Source organism: Gallinula chloropus (assembly GCF_964237585.1).
Source record: "Gallinula chloropus genome assembly, chromosome: 2".
In the NCBI taxonomy this organism is placed as follows: domain Eukaryota; kingdom Metazoa; phylum Chordata; class Aves; order Gruiformes; family Rallidae; genus Gallinula; species Gallinula chloropus.
In genome coordinates, this window is record NC_140086.1 from 76390661 (window position 1) to 76411455 (window position 20795).

A 20795-nucleotide genomic window follows, 5' to 3' on the forward strand; every position below is an offset into this window, starting at 1 on the left:
TTTGAACACTTCCACGATAATTCCTGAGACTATTTAGATATTTTCAGCTTGCACAATGACAGTTACTTCCACAATGAATGAGTGTTCAGGATGGCACACAGAAAGCATGCTGCAGAATTTCAATTCTGAAGTTTTCTTTAAATACCTAGCTTTTCCTTTCCATCATTACAGCATGTCTGAAAGTTTTGCCACACTTACTAGATTTTCCTGCATAATTCTTTTGAGATTAATTTCATTCCTGTCTCTCAAATGTTTGTACTTTAATTTATGAGCAAACTCACCAATTGAGTTTAATTTTGTTGCTGGAGAAATATTGCTTAGTAAGTATTTTCTCAGATTATTAAACTAATATTTTTTAAATTGAAGGCATAGTGAAATATGTTTTGGAGGGAGTTGCCCTTATATATGAAAACCACTACAAAAATCAAGTTGTGGAAAGCAAATTGTTGAAGTCTGGTCTCCTTTCTAACAAGGCCCATCTGGAGTGCAAATAGGTGGAAGAATAAAGGTGTAAGTCAAGTTGTGCTTCTCTTCAGATCCCTCCTCTCTTCCCTCTGCTTTTTCTAACTTAAAAACATCTATTTTGTCGTCTTGGTTTCTTATCATACTTAGATCTTTGAAGATAAACACAAAGTCTGAGTAAATATTTTGGACCAATCCTTTATTTCCTGTGGAGAATTCTTGTTTTATTTTACCTTACACTCAAATATCCAAATATCAGGATATTAGTTAATTGGTAGGTAAATAAAGAAAAAAAAATACAGGGGAAAAAATATAACAATCAGACTGAAATCATGTGTTTAAAGAAGAAACATTGTAGTGAAGTGCCTACAACTAAGGTTTTGATGTAACCTGTGGAATGTTAATTTAGATTTCCTGGGAAGACATCAACTGAAACTTCTAAGTCATCAGAGCAGTGATATCAATTACAGTCAAGTAATCCCTACCGAAAAAAAAACACCCTCCATAGGGAGAGATGGCTTGCAGTAGTTGCAAACAGTGCATTTTTTGATCTTTGGCACATAAGGAGGAAAGAAGCACTTGTGTTTGAACAGTACTCCAAGGTGAAAGTTTAATTGAAATCACTGTGGTGATACAAGCTTCAACATTGTGCCTCAGCTTTGTGTATTTTTAAAAGTTAATATAGAAAAAGCTACCCATATTGCAGCAGTATAGATAAATCATTAACTGTTCTGATAACTGTAGTTTGTTTGGAAATAGCACTTATTATATCATGTGTGTTCTCAGATGGGATTTATGGTTTTTGGTGCCACTCAGAAGTTCTTGGAGATGACAGAGAAAACTTTTTCTGACTGCAAGTGGCAGCTTTTCCCACATCACCTACAGCTGTTCCCTTTTGTGTTGCTTGCATGTCACAATACAGACTTTGCAGTGACCCCTTTAGTAACACCGCAGGTAATAGCATGGCACCTTCTGGGTATTAACAGTGGAGTGTCCTTTTCTGCTTGTGTTTGTTGCGTTTGGCAGGATCTGATGTACGACTGGTATCCTGTCACTTCCCCTCTCCTGTTACCAGCTGTCTACAGAACTGAAACACTAGGAGCATTTGGTAATATCATGGTGAGATGGTGGTGAAGCACACAAGCTTTATTATGAGCCCATAAAACAACAAAAAGAGTTGCAGATTACTCTTAAATTTAAAACTACATGGGGCAGAGTTCAAGCAAACCCCAACAAACAGCGCTATGCATCACCTGAAGGGAGTATTTTTGCATTCATATTCAGTGGCATTGAAGCAGGAAAGATGGGAGGAAAAACCCACTGAGATATGGGAATCAGGGAGATGGAGAAGGCTTGCAGTGAGAACTGTGTGGTTTTCTTGATTAAACCGTGTCTCTCTAATCACATAGTGCTGATTTATGACTCCTCAGTGTGTCTTTAAGAAGAGCATAGAGGGGTGGATTTTACTCTATCTCCTAAAGCTAAACAGGAATTTTTTTTAACAAGTTTTATTTTTCTTTCGTTAGAGAAATGCCACCTGTGTGCTTTTCCTCATAATTCCAGACTTTGTTACAGGATTCCTTTGTCCTTTAAAAGTCATAATGAAGGTTATGTGTTTTTAATGATGTTTGAGAGGCTTGCAGTCTTCATGCTGGTAACAAGGACTGGTTGTTACGCTAACGCTGCTGTACAGAGAAGCAGTAGTGGTGAGAAATTCCTTATGGCCTGTTTTCTCATCAGTTTTGAATGTTCTTCTTTGAATGTTGTGAAATATGGCTGATGTAACAATTTCTCATTTAATCTACAGTTTCAAAAGAATGTTTACTTTTCAAAATACTAAACTCTTGCCAAATCTTTCCAGCTTGCTGCTTCTAAATTCAAGCAGACTTCACTGCACCTGCTTTCTTTCCCCTTTCTCTCCTCTTTCAGGAAATCTAGAATAGTGTCAGAAATAGGATGAATACACCTCCAGAGCAGTCTCTCAAGCTACTGAACATCTTGAGAAGTCTCTTCTGAAAAATGACAAGGCCAGATGAGAGAAATGGCAAAATCACAGAACATGAGTAGTGTGTCCATTTAAGGATAGAACTTAGGTACTGAATGGCACCTTAGGTGATGAACAGCACAGGGGTGGTGGGGGTGGAGGTTATCATAAGTAAATGTCCAAGCTGATTAAGTCTCAAAACAAAATAAGCTTGTGGAATAATCATAGAATCACAGAACACCCTGAGTGGGAGGGACCCATAAGGATCATCAAGTCCAGCTCCTGGCTCCACACAGGCCCAGCCAAGTCAAAGCGTGGGACTGAGCGCATCGTCCAGACACTTCTTGAACTCAGTCAAGCTCGGTGCTGTGACCCCTTCCCTGGGGAGCCTGTTCCAGTGCCAGACCATCTCTCAGTACAGAACCTCTTCCTAATGTCCAACCTAAACCTCCCCTGTCGCAGGTTCATACTGTCTCCTCAGGTTCTAAATAAGGCATGGGTTGTGTTGCAAACCATACAGTTTATAGGCAATTTTAGCTTTTGCCCTCTTCCACCGTTCTGAGTTACTAGCAGCCATGATTTGAAGATGAATCCATCAGTGCTTTACCCAGAAATGAAATGCTTTTATTCTATGGAAACTTAGATCACTGAACTATTCTCCACACGGGTTTATTTGGTAAAGCTGACCCTTCCTCTGTAAATACTTTTGTTCTGCCCAGCTTTGAGTAGGATAGGAAAAGACTTTAAAACAAGCAAGCCAAAAAATAATTTTGAATGTTTGCTTTTTTCCTCAAAGGAAGATCAATGTGGAGTTGCTGTGCTTGTGGAACCTGCTTCACACCTAAGCCTTACCCTGTTTTGGATTGCTTCTTTATGTCTCCATCTCTGGACCTGTTTCACTCCACTTGTGCTTCATCTGAGTTGGTAGACCAAAACTGAATCCAGTAGTCCAATTTCAGACATGACACTGAATATATAATTATTAAAACCAAACTGAAAAACCCACAGCATATTTTCAGTATTATTTTCTATTCTGTTCTGTTTTCTGAGATGTTGGGGAGGAAAAAAGAGGAAGAATCACTGGGTGCCTGATAGGGTTTGTAAGAATAGCTCATCACGAAAAGTTACGGCCTACAGGCCCTGGTCAGTTGTCAGTTATAGTGAATTGAGAGATGAATCTGCATTGGCAGAATGTTTCAAGCAATCAATTTAGATCTGAAAATTGAGCTAGTTGGGACAAGGGTTTAACATAAGAGCTATAGGCTATTTTAATGAATCTCGAGAGTCTGCTCTCCAGTTGAAGAAAATGTGTAAATATAAAAAGCTGCTCAGTATTATTGGAGTTGCCTATCAAAAGAAATAAAAATACTTTTAAATTGATGGCAGAAGCTATATATCAATTTGTTTATTCTCAAAACCCCATTCAAATATGTTTCATATTGAAAAAATTGGAGTTTTATTCAGATGCAAATTACAGTCCTGAAAAGTTGATTCAGCACCCCTACAAATTACATTCACTTTCATTAGCATTTGAATAAATGCTCCACTTCTGGTGGAAAAGGTTTGTCACGTTGACACAGTACTCAAAGCCAATTGTGCTTATTAAAAAAAAGGTTCTACGGTTGGTTTGAAAACAGCAGTTTTGTAAGGCTCCATCAGTCAGGGATATTAATTTCTAATCTGCTTTTAGCTCTATTGCTTAGATGATTGATTGGTTTTCTTTAACTTAAAAAAAGAAAAGAAGACAAACCAAAACATTGTACTGTACCTTGCTAGAAGATCAGCAGCGTCATGTCCGGTCCTTCCTTCTCAGTAGTGGGACAAAGGTATTTTTTTAATTCTTTTCACGTCTCATGGGAAAACTTTATCGATTGCTCACAGTTTCTGAACATCACCAAACCAAAGCAGGATCATGGGGCTATGACCACTCAGCACCTGAGGGCAGGGGCAGCTGGTGAATCAGGCAGGTTGTTGTGGGTCTGTGTGCCTCTTTCCCTGTGCTTCTGGAAACTATACTGCCTTCCAGCAAAATCACAGAACCACAGAACATGAGGAGTTGGAAGGAACCTCGAAAGATCATCTAATCCAACCCCCCCACCAGAGCAGGATCACCCAGACTAAATCACACAGGAACGCATCCAGGCAGGTTTTGAATGTCTCCAGAGAAGGAGACTCCACAACCTCTTTAGGCAGCCTGTGCCAGGGCTTCGTCACTCTCGTAGTGAAAAAGTTTCTCCTTACATTCACATGGAAACTCCTGTGTTCCAGCTTGCACCCATTGCCCCTTCTCCTATCACTGGCCATCCTGACTGTGGCCATTTACATATTTATAAGCATTAATGAGGTCACCCCTCAGTCTCCTCCAAGGTAAAGAGGCCCAGCTCCCTCAGCCTGTCCTCATAAGGAAGGTGTTCCACTCTTTTAATCATCTTGGTGGCCCTGCGATGGACTCTTTCAAGGAGTTCTATGTCCTTCTTGAGCTGAGGGGCCCAGAACTAGACAAAATATTCCAGATGTGGTCTCACCAGGGGAGAGTAGAGGGGGAGAAGTTTATTATTCAAGAAGCCTCTCTTGAAGTAATAACCACACTTCTTCCAATACACCCCAGGATGCCATTGGCCTTCTTAGCCATGAGGGCACATTGCTGGCTCATGGTAATTCTGCTGTCCACCAGGACCCCCAGGTCCCTCTCACCTACACTGGTCTCCAACAGGCCAGTCCCCAAACTATACTGGTACCTGGGGTTGTTCTTCCCTAGATGCAAGACCCTACACTTGCCCTTGTTAAATCTCATTGAACTTCTCCCTGCCCAACTCTCTGGCCTGTCTAAGTCTTGCTGAAATGCCAGCTCCCTGCTTGTAATTCTCACTGACCACTGCTTCTGGAGAAGAAAGACAATTTTTATTTTGGTGGGGAGACATTCCTATCAGACAAGTCCCTTTTTGTGTCACCAGTGCTCCTTTTAGTTCTCTTTAAAGACATGAAAGTAGCAGTACATGAGCTGCTTAAACCGTGAAGAGATGAATGGCTTGTGGCTCCTGGCAGGTGCTGCTTTTAAGGCAGAATCTCTCCCCCTTTTTCATGTTGCCGTGAGGGAGTGGCACTGATGCCAATGGAAGCCTCAGAGGCACATCATAGTACATGTAGTAAATGTTTACAGTTTCCTTGCCTAAGAGCAGCTTAAAGAAACACAGGTAGGAGAGGGAGAAAGGGATCCTGTAACGTTTTTCAAACAAAAGATCAGAAGTCCAAGCATTTCATGCAAGTTGGTGTTTAAAGCATCTGTTCCTGTGAGAAGCAGAGCACGCTGATTTTTGTAAAATTCTCAAACACAAAGCTAATGCCAAATAGAAATGCCTATATTTCTTTACCAGTGGACAAGTTTGTTATGGTTCTTACAGCTTTGCACAAGGAAAACATTGCATTTTAAGGTAAATGGAAACGTTTTTCATGTGTATAAAACTTCCAACAAAAGTCAATTCAGAACTCTTAGGAAATGGGGATAATAATTCTTTCAGCAGTTTGTAGTTGTTTTGGCTTTTTCTTTTTTAATGGGCTGTGTAAAACATCTTTGTTTTCTTCATACACATGTACACACACACACACACACACACATATATATATATATATATATATATATGAGTGCATCACCAAGAGTTTAAGATAGTTTTTGTCCATACATTACAGATTAGGCATATTTCAAAGTACCTCTCTGGACACCTCTGTCCTTCAGTTTGCATAGCTCTATTTTGCTATTAAAATACATGTAGGCCTCTGTTCAGGAAATGCCAAATAAACATTTTCAAGACAAACAAAGCTGCTGGGTAGTTCCCTGTATTCCTTCAGCTCTGTAGGGAGAATATAGGGGTTTTTTTTGCTCTTTCACTTCGCAGAGAGAAAGAAACTTAGGAACACATAAATGTTAAATATCCAGAAGGAGAGAGCAGTGGATGGCATTTGATCATAAGTTGTCATGAGATTTTTAACACTGGCTGATGAAATAGGGGCTGAAGAAATGAACGGGGAGGTGGGATGAAAGCTTCTGAACTGCTGGTCTGCAGTGGTTGCGACCAGCTCAGCTGGATCCCAGTCAGTAGCAGTGTGCCCAGGGGCACCATGCCAGGTCCTATCCTGTTTAACATCTTCATTAACAACCTGGCCGATGGGGCAGAGTTGTACTCAGCAAGTTGGCAGATGGTGCAGAACAGGGGGGGATGCAGCGGTGGCTGATAGGCAAGATGAATGTGCTGCCTTTCAGAGGGACCCTGAGAGGCTGGAGCTCAGAGCTGACTGGAATCTCACAAGTGACCTTTGGAAGTGCTTGTCTTCAGCTTGAGTGCTCTCGCCTCTCTTCTATGGAGTCTTGTTTCCCCCAGATAGAAAGCTTCTGACTTGAGCTTCAGACAATGAAAAGATACTCCCCAAGGAAGCCTGCAAATAAAGAGGGAGTCCTGGAGAGGTTACTCAGAGCTTGCACAATAGGGAGTTTGACATGTTCTTTGATGCCTCCACAGCATTGTGTGATGATCTGTGGTCTACACGCTGTTGTCCTGACACTTGATGCTTTCTGAAATGTCCACTAGGACACGTATTTGGAAGGGTTGGGCAGAGGGAGGGATTTCATGGACCACTGCTGCAATCTGTTTGGTGGAGACATTTCCCTTCCCCTGATGTCTGCATTAAAAATGATCACATTTTTTTTCCATTTAAACTTTAAGTTGAAATTCAACAGTATTTTTCTGTTATAAGAATTCTGCCAGCAGCTTGAATGCTGGTATGTGACTAAAGTTGTTCTGTGTTCCTGCTTTGTTTTGGACCAAAGCCAGGTGACTCTCAGAAAATATTCAAGACATGGTAGTAACTGCTGCAGTTCAGTACACCTGCACAAGTTCATCCCCAAGAGAGCAAAATTAAAACCAAATTGGTCGACTTCCTGTGTGTCAGGATTCACAAAAGGGTCCATACAGGTTTTAGAAAGACATAGTATACATGCCAACTGGCCTAATAAAGCAAATTTTTATTTGTATTTCTACTGTTAGGCTTGTGCATAGAGTAGTTGCGTTGCTGGTTTTTTATTTGTCTATTCATGCTCTGCAGCACTGATCTAGCTTTGCTCTAGACAGAGATGCAAGTAGTTGTGAATTTCAGATGATCAGTTATAACTAAATTTCTAATTCATCCATAGAGGATGGTTGATACTTAGTTGTAATGTTGATGTGGAAGGTAGACAATATATCTGATGGTCTCAAGTAGAAAGTGAGTAAATAGGTGGCTAAGCCTACAGGAGATAACCCACAGTGCTCTAAAATTAGGAACTCCCAGATTTTTGAATGCATGTGCTTCTGTCAGTTGGGGACTCTGTGAATTCTTGAATTTATTACCTGGTGATGGCTGAATAGTGAACTGTTTCATGAGTTATTTAGTATCACCTTGTATGTCCAGGAATTGGACTTGGTGATCCTTATGGGTCCCTTCCAACTCAGTATATTCTTACTCCCCTTACTGCTGAGTTATGGCTACTTGGAACAATACAATTTCTTCAAATTATTTTATCATTAAAATACACAAAATCTCAAAAAATACATAATTCTTGTTGAATAAGCAGTTTTCAGATTCTGTAGAGCTCTGAGTATAAATGTGAACCACTGTAAATCAAGGTATTTCAAATGTCTTATAGTATTATCATGGAATTACAGACTGGTTTGGGTTGGAAGGGACTTCAAAGTTCATCTAGTTCCAACCCCCTGCCATGGGCAGGGACACCCTCCACTAGACCAGGTTGCCCAAAATCCCATCCAGCCTGGCCTTGAACACTGCCAGGGAGGGGGCAGCCACAGCCGCTCTGGGCAGCCTGTGCCAGGGCCTCACCGCCCTCACAGGGAAGAATTTCTTCCTAACATCTAATCTAAACCTGCCCTCTCTCAGCTTGAAGCCATTAGCCCTTGTCCTATCACTGCATTCCCTGCTGAACAGTCCCTCTCCCACTTTCCTGTAGGACCCCTTTAAGTATTGTTAGGCCGCAATTAAGTCACCCCAGAGCCTTCTCTTCTCCAGGCTGAACAAGCCCAACTCTCTCAGCCTGTCTTCACAGAAGAGGTGCTCCAGCTCATTGATCATCTTCGTGGCCCTCCTCTGGACTCACTCCAACAGTTCTATGTCCTTCCTATACTGGGGACCCCAGAGCTGGATGCAGTACTCCAAGTGGGGTCCCATGAAAGCAGAGGGGCAGAATCACCTTCCTTGACCTGCTGGCTACACTGTTCTTGATGCAGCCCAGGACACGGTTGGCTTTCTGAGCTGCTAGTGCACACTGCCAGCTCATGTTGAGCTTGTCATAGATTATGCACGAGTTAATTTTACAATTTAACTCACGTGGTGCAATCCTCCATTGCCAGATTGCACAAGCTGCCTCCTTGCCTCTTACTTCTTGTACGATACCTCCGTGTCCATCCCTGCTGTTAATTGCATAGAAAAACTGAAGGGGTCCTTTTCTGTGATGTAACCATGTGGAATCTTTGAAAAGGTATAGCTACTTCCTTGCTGCTTATTTTATCTCTTGCTTCTTTGTTCTCGCACCTTCCTGTGCACACCTTTGCCGTCTTATCTTCTTTTGCAGATGCATGTATTCCTCCGACAACCTCTCCTCTCTCCTCTGCACACACTTGTGGCTGTGTTTCTCATGCCAGAAAGTTTCCTGTTGTCAGTTTGAATGTTTGTATTTGAACATAGCTACTTCCAAAGGAGCTTCTGCCCTCCCGACGCTACCTCGTGTTTTCCACGCATTTTTGTGTTTCATGGCAATAACTCCAATGGCAGCTTTTTTTCTGTCTTTTTTTTTTTTACAGGGGCTATAAAATTCCCCCCTTTTATAGGCTAAATCCTTTATTTGTCTCTTAATGAATTGATTTGGTGTCACTGAACTCATACCAGAGAATTTCCACAGATTCTGGCTTGTCTTCTGCATAGTATGTGCCCTTCTTTTTCTCTGAGGGATGATTCAAAGTAGAGAAAAAAGACAGAAACATTATTTTCTCTAGCACTGATACTGGTGTACTCCTAGTGTGTTTGTTCAATTCTGAGTTCAAAACCTTTCTCTCAAGGAAAGCAAAAATTTTATGTGCATAACATAGATGCCTCCAGCATTGTCCATGTGTGAGGTGAGTGCTCATCCCCTTTTTCCTGCCCTTATCATCACTCAGGTAGTCTGTGTGCATGTTGGGGTGGAACATCAGCCCCTGGCAAGCTAGCAAGTAAGCTATCAATGATCAATATAGACAGATTTCTGTTGCTGTAAATCTGCCTGTGACCTTTTTTTAAGAAAGAAGGACAATGGCTACAATGCATCTGAAGTCATGAGCATTAGTTCTCAAAATGGTTGGTTTTCCTTCTTGGGTTTTTGCCTCCTTGCTGTATGCTGGAGTTGAGAGATGTCCTGGCAGGGCACCTGTGATTCATTGCTTGCATCACTCAGAGTCAACACAGCGGCTTTCCTGAGGCACACTGCCCAGTTTATCTCCTCCAGCAAACTGTAGTAGAGGAATACAACGAAGGTGGGCCTGCCAAAGTGGACTTGCCTTCTGAGGAGGTGGGGGATGCTCGCCCTGCTGGCAGCTGCTGTGGACTCTGCTGTCCTGCAGTCAGCTTCAATTTGTGGTTGGAGTCAGATAAAAATTCCACCACAGTCAGCAATACGGTTAGTGTGCTGAACTAACATGGACAATCACCTGCCTTGGAGGATGAGTGCTTTCTGGCCAATTTATGTTCCAGGTGAGCTAGTGGGGCTTTTTTGGAAAATGGCATGTGCCTCTGCCTATAATGAGTTCCTCAGTTTCTCTAGGAGAGTTCAGTGTGTCCCACAGTGTGTTCCCGTGTTTCGTGCTACTGAGCGTATCAACCATAGTGTCCTTTGGTCCTCAAACACTCTTGTCCTGATGACTCATTGCCAGGATCCTGGGCAGCTGCCATTCCAGAGAATACATTTTGATGATGTTTATAACACCGGGAAGGATGAAAAGGGCAAAACACTTTTGGAAAGGGCACCCTGGGAAATGTTAAAAGAAGCTGTCCCACATTATTTTGTGGAAAGAAAAGACTAAGGATAGCACAGATTTACTAGGGGAAAAAAGTGCCTAATTGCTGTAGAGGAAATTGTTGCTCTGATTAAAATAAGACAAAATATGGTGCTATATCATAATTGAACAGGAATGGAACTTCTAACAAAATAATACTGTCAATCAGCAGAAATCTGTTCTTGGGCATCAGTATGGAGTTCTGACATCCTAAATTAGAGACTGTGGGTGGATTTCATGACCTCTCTGTAACCCAAGTCCTTTGTGAACTCATCAGTGAAAGCATCGTAATGTTAAGGGTGAAGCATAAAAGAAATCCACTGAGTCTTTATTTCAGATGATTAAACTTATTATCTGCAGTGCCCCAGCCTCATTTTGTCACAGTGAATACTTATTCCTGATATCCATTGACATCTGTTGTCTGTGTTCCGGTCTAGCTCTTACCTGACACCCCATCTTTGCAGATTTTTATGTTCAGTCTGTTCCACTTGCCTGCCATTACCTATCTATTCCTCTACTCTCTTCCTGTAGTTTTAATTTGTACCAACTGGATCAGAGAAAGAATACAAGAGCTACGGTTAGTTTTACTTTTGATTTTATTTTTGTGGCTGTACTTGTAATATTCCTGCTCTCAGTCTCATACAAACAGAGAGATGACGAGAGAGAACAAACATAAAGAGATACCCATTGTGATGACCTCTGTCAGGAGAGTTGAAAGCATCATAGCAGAGCTCAGAAGTAAATAAAAGATCACTTTACAAGAAAACAGTAGGAGAGAAAGCAAAATGGGGCTTTCCATTGATTTAAGGGCAGAACAAATTTAGAAGAGCTGAAAATGATTGCGAAGTCTAGAGACTGTTTAACAAATTTAACCTCAAGCACTACTATTTATCATTTTTGGCTGGTAGAATTAGCTTTGTTTCAGAACCAATGACAGATAGACTTCTTGATTTATGGTATATTTCGGTTGAAGCCTGAAATAGCCTCTTAAAACCCTTGTAGCAGAAATCTTTTGTATTGACCTATGGGAGGATCGATCTCCAACAGAAGGTAAAGCAAATTCCTAGTGTAGCCACAGAGTCACATCTGACAAAAAAAGATTCATCAGTCTCGATGCCCTGTTTATTTTTCTTTTAAAGAGATACAGTCATTTGTAGTGAAACTGCTTTTAATAGATGAAAAAAAAACCCTCAAAAGTGCACCAATGAGTTTGAAAATGTTCCTAAAGCTGCAACTTGCTGTCCAAAGCTGGTGTTTTTGTTTAAAGCTTAGATCTGTGCTTTGTAGTATGGCTTCACTGCAGTGCTTAAGTTTGAGGCACCTGCAATGACTAAGAAGTCAGGCAGTTTGGGAGCTGGAATTCTGGTCCTGGCTGAGCTGTAGTTAGGGAAACCTTTATGAATGTTGGTGCTTCTGCTTACCCAAAGATTGGTGTATATGAGAACTTGGCAGGATTTTTCAAGTGGGCTTAATTCTACCCACTTGTAATGGTTTTGGACGCATTTGAAAAGCTGACCTTGTCCTCAGAGAGGAAAGAATTGTTTTCTCATATGTGTGCATGCATGTGTAGGTACGTGGGTGTCTGTTTCCTATGATGATGTATGAATTGGGATGTGTTAATGAATCTGCTTTTTAGTGATAGTTTGTAACGAAATGTAATGGGAGAGAAATCCACCATGATAGAGACGGCTTTGGACCCCTGTGAGGATTGAAGATAAGATTTTTCTTTCATTATGCAGAAAACAGTTTGCTGAAGAGTGTGGATGCGCTACAAGCTAAGCCAAACGCTGCTTCTTCCCAGAGTACCATACGTAAAGATTTCCAAAACCCCAGGACAAATGAGCTTTGATACAATTTTAGGATACCCCCTGAGCTACAAACTCTCTGTATCATGTTTGTTATATTTTTGAAGGATTGCACAGAGGCAAAACAACCAGGCATGCTATCAGTTGTTAGTAGAAATAAAACATATGTACCCACTGCACAAAAGCAATTGAATATTCAGCCTTACGTCTATTTATCTACTTTTATTGCCTTTTTTTTTTGCATTTTTTTGCCTTTTTTTTCTGAGAGACAATAAGAGGATTTTGCATATGCATTTGTTTTGCTTTGGTTTTCTGAATCCAGTCAGTAAGGATGCACAGCAGGTTAGATAAAAACTATCTAGTAAGATGTTAAAGTAGTAGAATGTAATTTTCTTTAAATGAGGATGGCTGCTTGCCTGATTTTTTGATCTTTTAATTTTTGGGAATCAGAAATTTAAGGGGAACAAAGTGAGGTGGGAAACTGAATAAATGACTAATGCCTTGTAATTCCTTTCTGACCTTCTGTTTATGTTTGTAAGTTCATGTGTGTTTACGTTGGCAAGTGGCTCTGAGCTGCTACAGTCTTCTGCAAGCAAAAATGATAAAAGCAACCATTAGATTGGGGAAGAAGTTTCTGCAGAGGAGCACCAGAGGAATAGTTCTTAGTCCTATTTCTTTGGATGTGCAGGAATATCAGATGCTTTCTGCCTGTGAATTAAAAAAACCCCCAACAAATGGAAAAGCTCGGTTATATTGGATCCCATTATCTCTTCAGCTGTGGCTTTGGATAATACATGAACAAGCAATTGATGCTGCCAGAAAATCAATAGTTAGTTTACAGAGAGAAGTACCTTCTCCAGGAGTACCTACAGTTTGCTAACTGGAAAAGAAAATTCCAGTTTTGAAAACGTATTTAATTTTATTACCTGTTAATAGATCAATCTATCAACAAGCATAACTGTTAAGGATCACCTGCCTTCAGAAACTTAATCAACACAATAGTAATAGTTCTGTATATGTGTGATTCTGTAGCTTTCAACATCTAGCAGAGAGCTTTTATGGCTGTAGATCCTTTTTTTTTTTGAAAGCAACAGGATCAGCTCCCTGAAACGTAAGCATTTGGGCTGAGAGCCTGAGTGGAAATGACCCTTAAAACTCTGAAACAGTCATATAATCTAAACTCCACCTAAATATAACTTGGGAAGTTAGATGGTCTTAATTATTTACAGAAATCTAGATTTGGAGGTATTAAGCATAGTTGCTGTGGTAAAGCTTATAGAGCTGCTTTCATTCCCATTTATGTCAGGAAATAAACATGCTTACATTTTGAAAACAAAAATTAATTTTTAGTTTTATGTGAGCAGGAAGGGCTAAATATTTGGATGTGTATTGGAAAAGAAATTACTGTATGCTTTTAAAATATACCAAAATCAGCTAAAATTCAAAATTTGAGTCTTGACACTTAATAACCTGAAGACACCCCTCAACTTTGTGTTTATTTGGGGCTTCTGTATTTTTGGTTTTTTTGTTATTTTTTGTTATCTGTTTAACATGTTATATGCAAAACTTGATAAATCAAGTAATAACATTTCCTATGCCTAAAAAATACAAAAGCTGCAAGCGAAAGGGGGATGAACCCGTTCACCCATGATGTTGCAGCACGATTCTGAAAGCAGTCATTTTTCTCTGACTGACCTGAAGCTTCAAGCTTTAGAAGACCTCTGTTGATCTCCTATGAATGTTCCCTCAAGTACTCCATGTAAAGACTGAAAGCTTCAGGTGTCTTTGAAATGCCTAACGTCACTTTTGCCTCTGTAATGTGGGAAGGAACCTTCCGGACATTCAGTCACACTGTTGTAGCGAAAAGCAGGGTATGTCATGGAAAGTGGCATCTCCTGCAGCTTTCTTTCACTCAGAGGACTACTGAACAAATAGAGGTGTTAAAGGAAAAGCCCCTCCTGATTCTGGTTTCTGCTCTGAGGTCAAGGCTTCAGCTTGAAACTCTTAAGCTGTCATATCTTTGAGAGTTTTCCTCTACTCAGCATTGCTGTTTGAAGACTGTCTCTTTCATAACAACTTGCCTTGCAAAAGTAAAGCAGAACTCCAGTTCTCTTTGCTTTTTGTAGAAGTTGGCAGTTGTGTTACACGGCACCTGAATCAGGCCCAATTCCCGAAACAGATCTTCGGGACATCTTAGCAGAAGCAGCTGTAAGTAAGCTGGGTCCCAGAGTGCATACAGCCTGCTGCTTCTCCCATCACCATGCTAGCTTTACACACGATCACTCATACAAAACCACATCTCCCAATTTTGCATTCTCAGAGTCCAAAGAAGGGATTGATAGTGGTGTTCCTCACGGCTTGGTATTGCGACTGGCACTGGTTAACATCTTTGTTGGCAACATGGGACCTCAGCAAGTTTGCTGACAACACCAAGTTGTGTGGTGCAGTTGACACACTGGAGGGAAGGGATGCCATCCAGGACCTTGAGAGATGGGCACATGCAAACCATATGAAGTTCAACAAAGCCAAGTGCAGGGTCCTGTACATGGGTTGGGGCAATCCCAAGAACAACTACAGGATGGGCAGAGAATGGACTGAGAGCAGCCCTGAGGAGAAGCACTTGGGGGTGACAGTGGATGAGAAGCTCAATATGAGCCAGTAGCACATGCTTGCAGCCCAGAAAGCCAACCGTATCCTAGGCTGCATTAAAAGAAGTGTGGCCAGCATGTCAGGGGAAGTGATTCTACTGCTTTATTCTGCTCTTGTGACAACTGTCCTGGAGGACTGAGCCCAACTCTTGGGTCCGCAGCAGAAGACATGGAGCTGTTGGAACGAATCCAGAGGAGGGGCACAAAGATGATCAGAGGGTTGGAGCACCTCTCCAGTGAAGACAAGCTGAGAGAGTTGGGCTTTTTCAACCAAGAGAAGAGAAGGCTCCGGAGGGACCTTCTAGTAGCCTTTCAGTACCTGAAGAAGCCTACAAGGAAGCTGCAGACAGACTTTTTGCAAGAGCAGGGAGTGGTAGGACAAGGGGTACTGGCTTTAAGCTGAAGGAGGGTAGATTTAGCTTAGATATACGAAAGAAATTCTCCACTGTGAGGGTGGCACCCTCCCTTGGGGTGTCCAAGACCGGTTGGATGGGTTTTTGGGCAACCATGGCTAGTAGAGAGTGTCCCTGCCCGTGGCAGGGTGTTAGAACTATTTAATCTTTAAGGTCCCTTGCAACTCAAACCAGTCTCTGATTCTGTAATAGGGACTGTGTGCTTTTAACTTGTGATATCTTTTTGATTTTCACAATTCCTTACATACTGCAGAGAAACCCAAGAACTAAATAAAGTAAATAATAAAATGTAAATATAAAATATCCAGAAGGAAAGTTTTTACAGCTGTATCTTGTGGTTTTTCAAGAGAAAGCAAGAAAACTTCAAAGCTCTTAGGTGATTGCTGCAATGTTTGTGTTACAGGTGGCAGACAGGAACTCATAGGAATGGACTGTGGGAATTCCCTCTCACCTGTTTACAAGGAATCTACCAAACATTTTTCTAAATCAAAATTTTGCTATCAACTTGCTGTTTTGTACTGATCTCAAGTGAGCACTTGCTTCTGCCAGTGACTGTCAGCAACCTGTACAATAGGGTGGGCTAGGTTTAGTATTCTGTGCTCTCAGCTCTGCCAAATCTGATAGATGTTCAGTGTCTGTGCATGCTGCAGCCACAGATAACCACACTGTCACTACCCTTCCAAGGGAGATTGCTTTGTCACAACATTTCCTTTTGACTGTCTAGTTTTGTCTGGAATCAGAGAATTTTATGCCTGTTTAGTTCTTCTGGTGCGCTGTAGGTGGTCAGCAACTGGGAATGCCAACCCCTGGTCCTCCTCCCTGTGGCAGGTTCCTTCAGTCTATGCCAACAGAATGTCCCTGAGCAGCAGAAAAACTTTCTCCACTGAGACTCTGTGGGCAGAAGCCCTAAAAATATCCAGTGATACAAAACTTTCTGAACTTTGCAGAAACCTGTCTCCTACTGCTAACAATTTGTTTTGCAGGTATTAAAAATGTTACCAGTAATACTCTCTTTGTATGTTTGCAGAAGTTTAGCAGAAGTCGATAAACTATTTAAGATAGTATAAGAGGTTTCCAGTTAATAACTGGTCCAATTCCATGCCATGCTGCCATCATATCATGACACAGCATCTTATTTATTTTCAGTCATTTCGGAAAATGTCTGCATGAAACAGCCTTTTAGCTTGCAAAGTGACCAAATATTTTTACAATAGAATAAGGGAAAATTTAAGTTAAAAGTGTCCTCTGGACACTGTTATCAAGGAGAGGGTTTTGACTGATGCCTTCAGGCCTAGGATAGGAAACAATACAGGATTCTCCCATCATCCACCTGAGGGCTCCTTTGCCATCCTGGGAACACATCTTACTCTGTCCTTGCACTGCTCCCTCCTATCTGCAAAAGGTCCATCTCTGTGGTGGCAAAACATGCTGTTAATACATTCACTCATTCTTTAAATAGAAGGATTGGTTATAAAATGCTGGGAGTTTAAATACACAGAAGAGTATTTTTGCTTTCCTCCAGAAGGAGGATGTCTCTCCATAGGCTGCAGGCTGCAGAACATGCTCCTCACTGGAGCAGTGGAAGATGGTCTTGTAGTATGCAGGAGATGTGCACTAGTTGAGGATCTGTTCTGCCAGGCATGGGAGCTGTGGGAGGCAGTCATGAAAGTGTGATATCAGACATGATGAGAAAGAGATTAACAGGACCTTCTCTGAGCAGGTTCAAGAGCCTGAATCCCCTGTTGAATTGAAGGAGGGACAGGCAGAATTTTGGCCTGTCAAGTTTGGAAGTGGAGATTTCCAGTGTAGCTAAACCTGGCTGCAACTTCTAGCACAAAGGGAAAGGCTCCTGCTCCACCTCAAGGTTTAAAATTCCTCTTTATGGAATAGACTCAGAGTCTTTGTTGCAGACAAATGGCTGGCACCTCTTTTTAATGAAGCATTCAAGTCAACTGAACCTCAGCCATGCAGCAACACCAGGAGAAAGTGGCAAGTGGGAGGAAGTGGGATACTCTTTGCTGAGGTGAATGAAGGACTCCATCTACTAATCTGGTGTGTCCCTTGGGTCAATTTGCTACTTGTTAGGGGCTTCAAACCAGGAAATTGTGGAGACACTCCTGAGGTTTACCCAGTCTTCAAACTATTAATCCCTGCTGGTCTTCTATGAGATCTCCAGTGATGCAGCCAGGAGAGACTTGGAGCATATCAGGCATGACTACATAGCTCCTAGGGGTTACAGTCAAGGGCTTGGAGCCCAGGTTGTCCTGACAGTGGTCCTGTCTGTTTATGTTGATGTCCCCTGTTCACCTGGGGCTTTGTTCAAACTGTTGTTTTCTGTTTCCTACCTGAGCTTTCTCACACTCTCTGTTCACATTACAGGTAACAAGTACATTCAGCTGTCTTGGGCCACCAGACTGACTAAGGTGCCAAAACAGAGTGATATCTGAGATCAGGTGCGGTTCTGCACAAATGAACCTTGCCCTGCAGCAGAGAATATCATCTCATATTTGCAGTGACATGTCTGGGATATACTGCTTGATTGTCTGCAGCTATGTTCTGCTGGTTTATATAGATGTATTCCTGCTGAAACCATCAGCTTTATCAGATCCACATTCTCAATGGTTTCTAGTTGGATACACTTGAGCACAGGCTTACATCTGCACTGTCTCTCCATGAGGGAGGTCATGATAGTGGGGTTCCACAGGGTTTCATTTTAGGTCCAGTTGTTCTTAACATTTTCATAAATGACCTGGACACAGGACTAGAGGGTGTCTGAAGTAAACTTCTAGGTGACACCAAATTTTGAGGAGCCATTGACTTCATTGAGGGTATAGAAGCCTTACAGAGGGGTCCAGACAGACCAGAGAGCTGGGCAATCACCAACAGCATGAAGTTTAATAAGGTCAAGTGCCAGATTCTGCACCTGGGAAGGGGCAACCCTGATCACATGTACAGACTGGGGGATCAGCTGCAGGAGGCCAGCCATGCTGAGAGGGATTTGGGGGTCTTAGTCGACAGCAAGTGTGCCCAGGCAGCCAGGAGGGGAACCATATCGGGGGGTGCATCAAGCACGGCATGGCCAGCTGGTCCAGGGAGGTGATTGTCCTACTCTACACTGCACTTGTGTGGCCTCACATCAAATGCTGTGTGCAGATTTGTGCGCCACAAAGATGGACAGAAAAATATTGGAGAGTGTCCAGAGGAGGGAAATTAGGATGGTGAAGGGTCTGGAGGGGAATTCTTGTGACAATAGGCTGAAGTTGCTTGGTTTGTACAGCTTGGAGAAGAGGAGGCTGAGGGGAGACCTCACTGCAGCCTATGGCTTCCTGATGAGGGGCAGTGAAGGGGCCGGTGCTCATCTCCTCTGTTTGGTAGCCAAGGATAGAACCCAAGGGAATGGTATGAAGCTGAGTCAGGGGGAGGTTTAGGTTGGACATTAGGAAGAGGCTCTTTACTGAGAGGTGGCTAGGCACTGGAACAGGCTCCCCAGCAAAGGGGTCACAGCACTGAGCTTGGCTGAGTTCAAGAAGCGTCTGGACGATGCGCTCAGTCACATTGTCCCTGTGTGGAGCCAGGAGTTGGACTCGATGATCCTCCTGGGTCCCTTCCAACTCAGGTTATTCTATGATTGCATGATTCTATATATTTCCATGTATATATTCCCAGTGTTTCTTTTCAGAAATATCAGAGGCTGCTGTTTCTTCTGCACTTCTGGGACAACAATATTCCATCAGAACTAGGGAATGACTGTTTGAGAGAAATTTGCAAGCTAGTGGAAAAAGACGTGTTGCATCCTGGTTCTGTGTGGACAAGGGTAACTCTACTGCTACAAGAGGAGTATCCTAAATGCTGCATGGAATTGGGTTGCAAAGCAATGATGGAATCTCTGTCCTTGGCAATTTTTGAAACCTGCCTGAACTGAACCTTGAGCAACCCAATTTAGCTTTAGAAGTTAGCCTCATCTGGAACAGAGGAATGGCTTAAATTACATTCAGAGTTTTCCTTCAGTGATTTTTCTAATCACATAAGGCTAAATGCAGAACAGTTATCTGTATGCATTCATGTGCCCAGGTGAGCAAGGACATAAACAAACTTCCAGCAGCTGAAAGAGGAAAAAAAGCTGTTAGCAAATAGTAATAAGATGGTGTATATGGCTAACAGATAATGTAGGTATTATAGAGAACATACATAAAACTGAGCAGGTTTCCTGATAGCTGTCACCACTGCTGTGTGGTAACTGGTCAAGGCTAAGAAGATCACCAGAAGTTTCAGGACCCTAACTCCCAAAGTGATGCATCACCACACATAGCACCGGTTTTCTGGACAACTACAGGACCTGGTTTTCTTATCAGGTCTTTTGTATATTTTAACATTCTGAGTCCATTCCCATTATGTTTTATATGGGAATACAGAAATATTGTTCAAGCTATTTTTTGCAGTGTGGTACTGCACCACACTAGGATGTTTTTTTAAGTTCATCTTTTGGTCTAGAAAAGTTTGTTTATTCGAATGTGCAGTTTAATTTTGTTCTGTATTTCTCCCAGCACACAAGGGATTTAGTGAATTTGAATGATTAACAAATATTGGCAGCCAGGTCTTTGTTTTTTTCAGTATGCATGCCAAGAATTAGTAGGATTCAATTTAAAATGCTTGAGATAATGATCTCTCTTGTAGCATGTTACTTTATCTGGCCTGTACAGACCATTTTTCTCTCAGAAAGTCAAGTTAAATGCCATCGAAGCTTTTAAAGCAGATAAATAATAAAATCCAAACAATGATTGATTTCTTTGTACCTGTGGCAAATTTTTCATTACAATTCTGTTAAAAATATGTACTGACTGGAAAATGAAAAGGTCCATTGGCTTCAAAAGGAAATATACATCATAGCTTTGCATTGTACTTAAACTGAACTGTGAAATCAGTTTGCTTTTATATTATAAAAATAATATAGTTAAGTTAGATTTTGTATTATATGTTCATGTAATTGTTTTATATTTGTAGCTACTGTTCAGTAAAATAGTTAATTAATTTTTAGTGAGACTTTTTCTTTACAATTCAGAAAGGCATAATCTCACAATATGTTCTTCTAGAACCACTCCAATGTGTTTAAAATAGAAATTCCTTTCCCAACATTGCTTTTTTCCATGGTGAAGGTAAGGCAGCATTATATGTCTTATTATTATATCTGCCCAGAATTCCAGGTTGGAAGACCTCCTCTGGAGGTCTCTAGCCCAACCTCCTGCTCAGAGCACTCCTATGACCAGCATTACCTCAAGTCCAGCTGAGTTTTCAAAACCACTAGTGGTGGAGAAGGATATGTATCTATACATGCACCAGTGTAATATTTTAAAGCTTGGATTTCCATTCCAAGTTCTACGCCTATCACCCTTATACAGATAGAATTAATGGAAAAG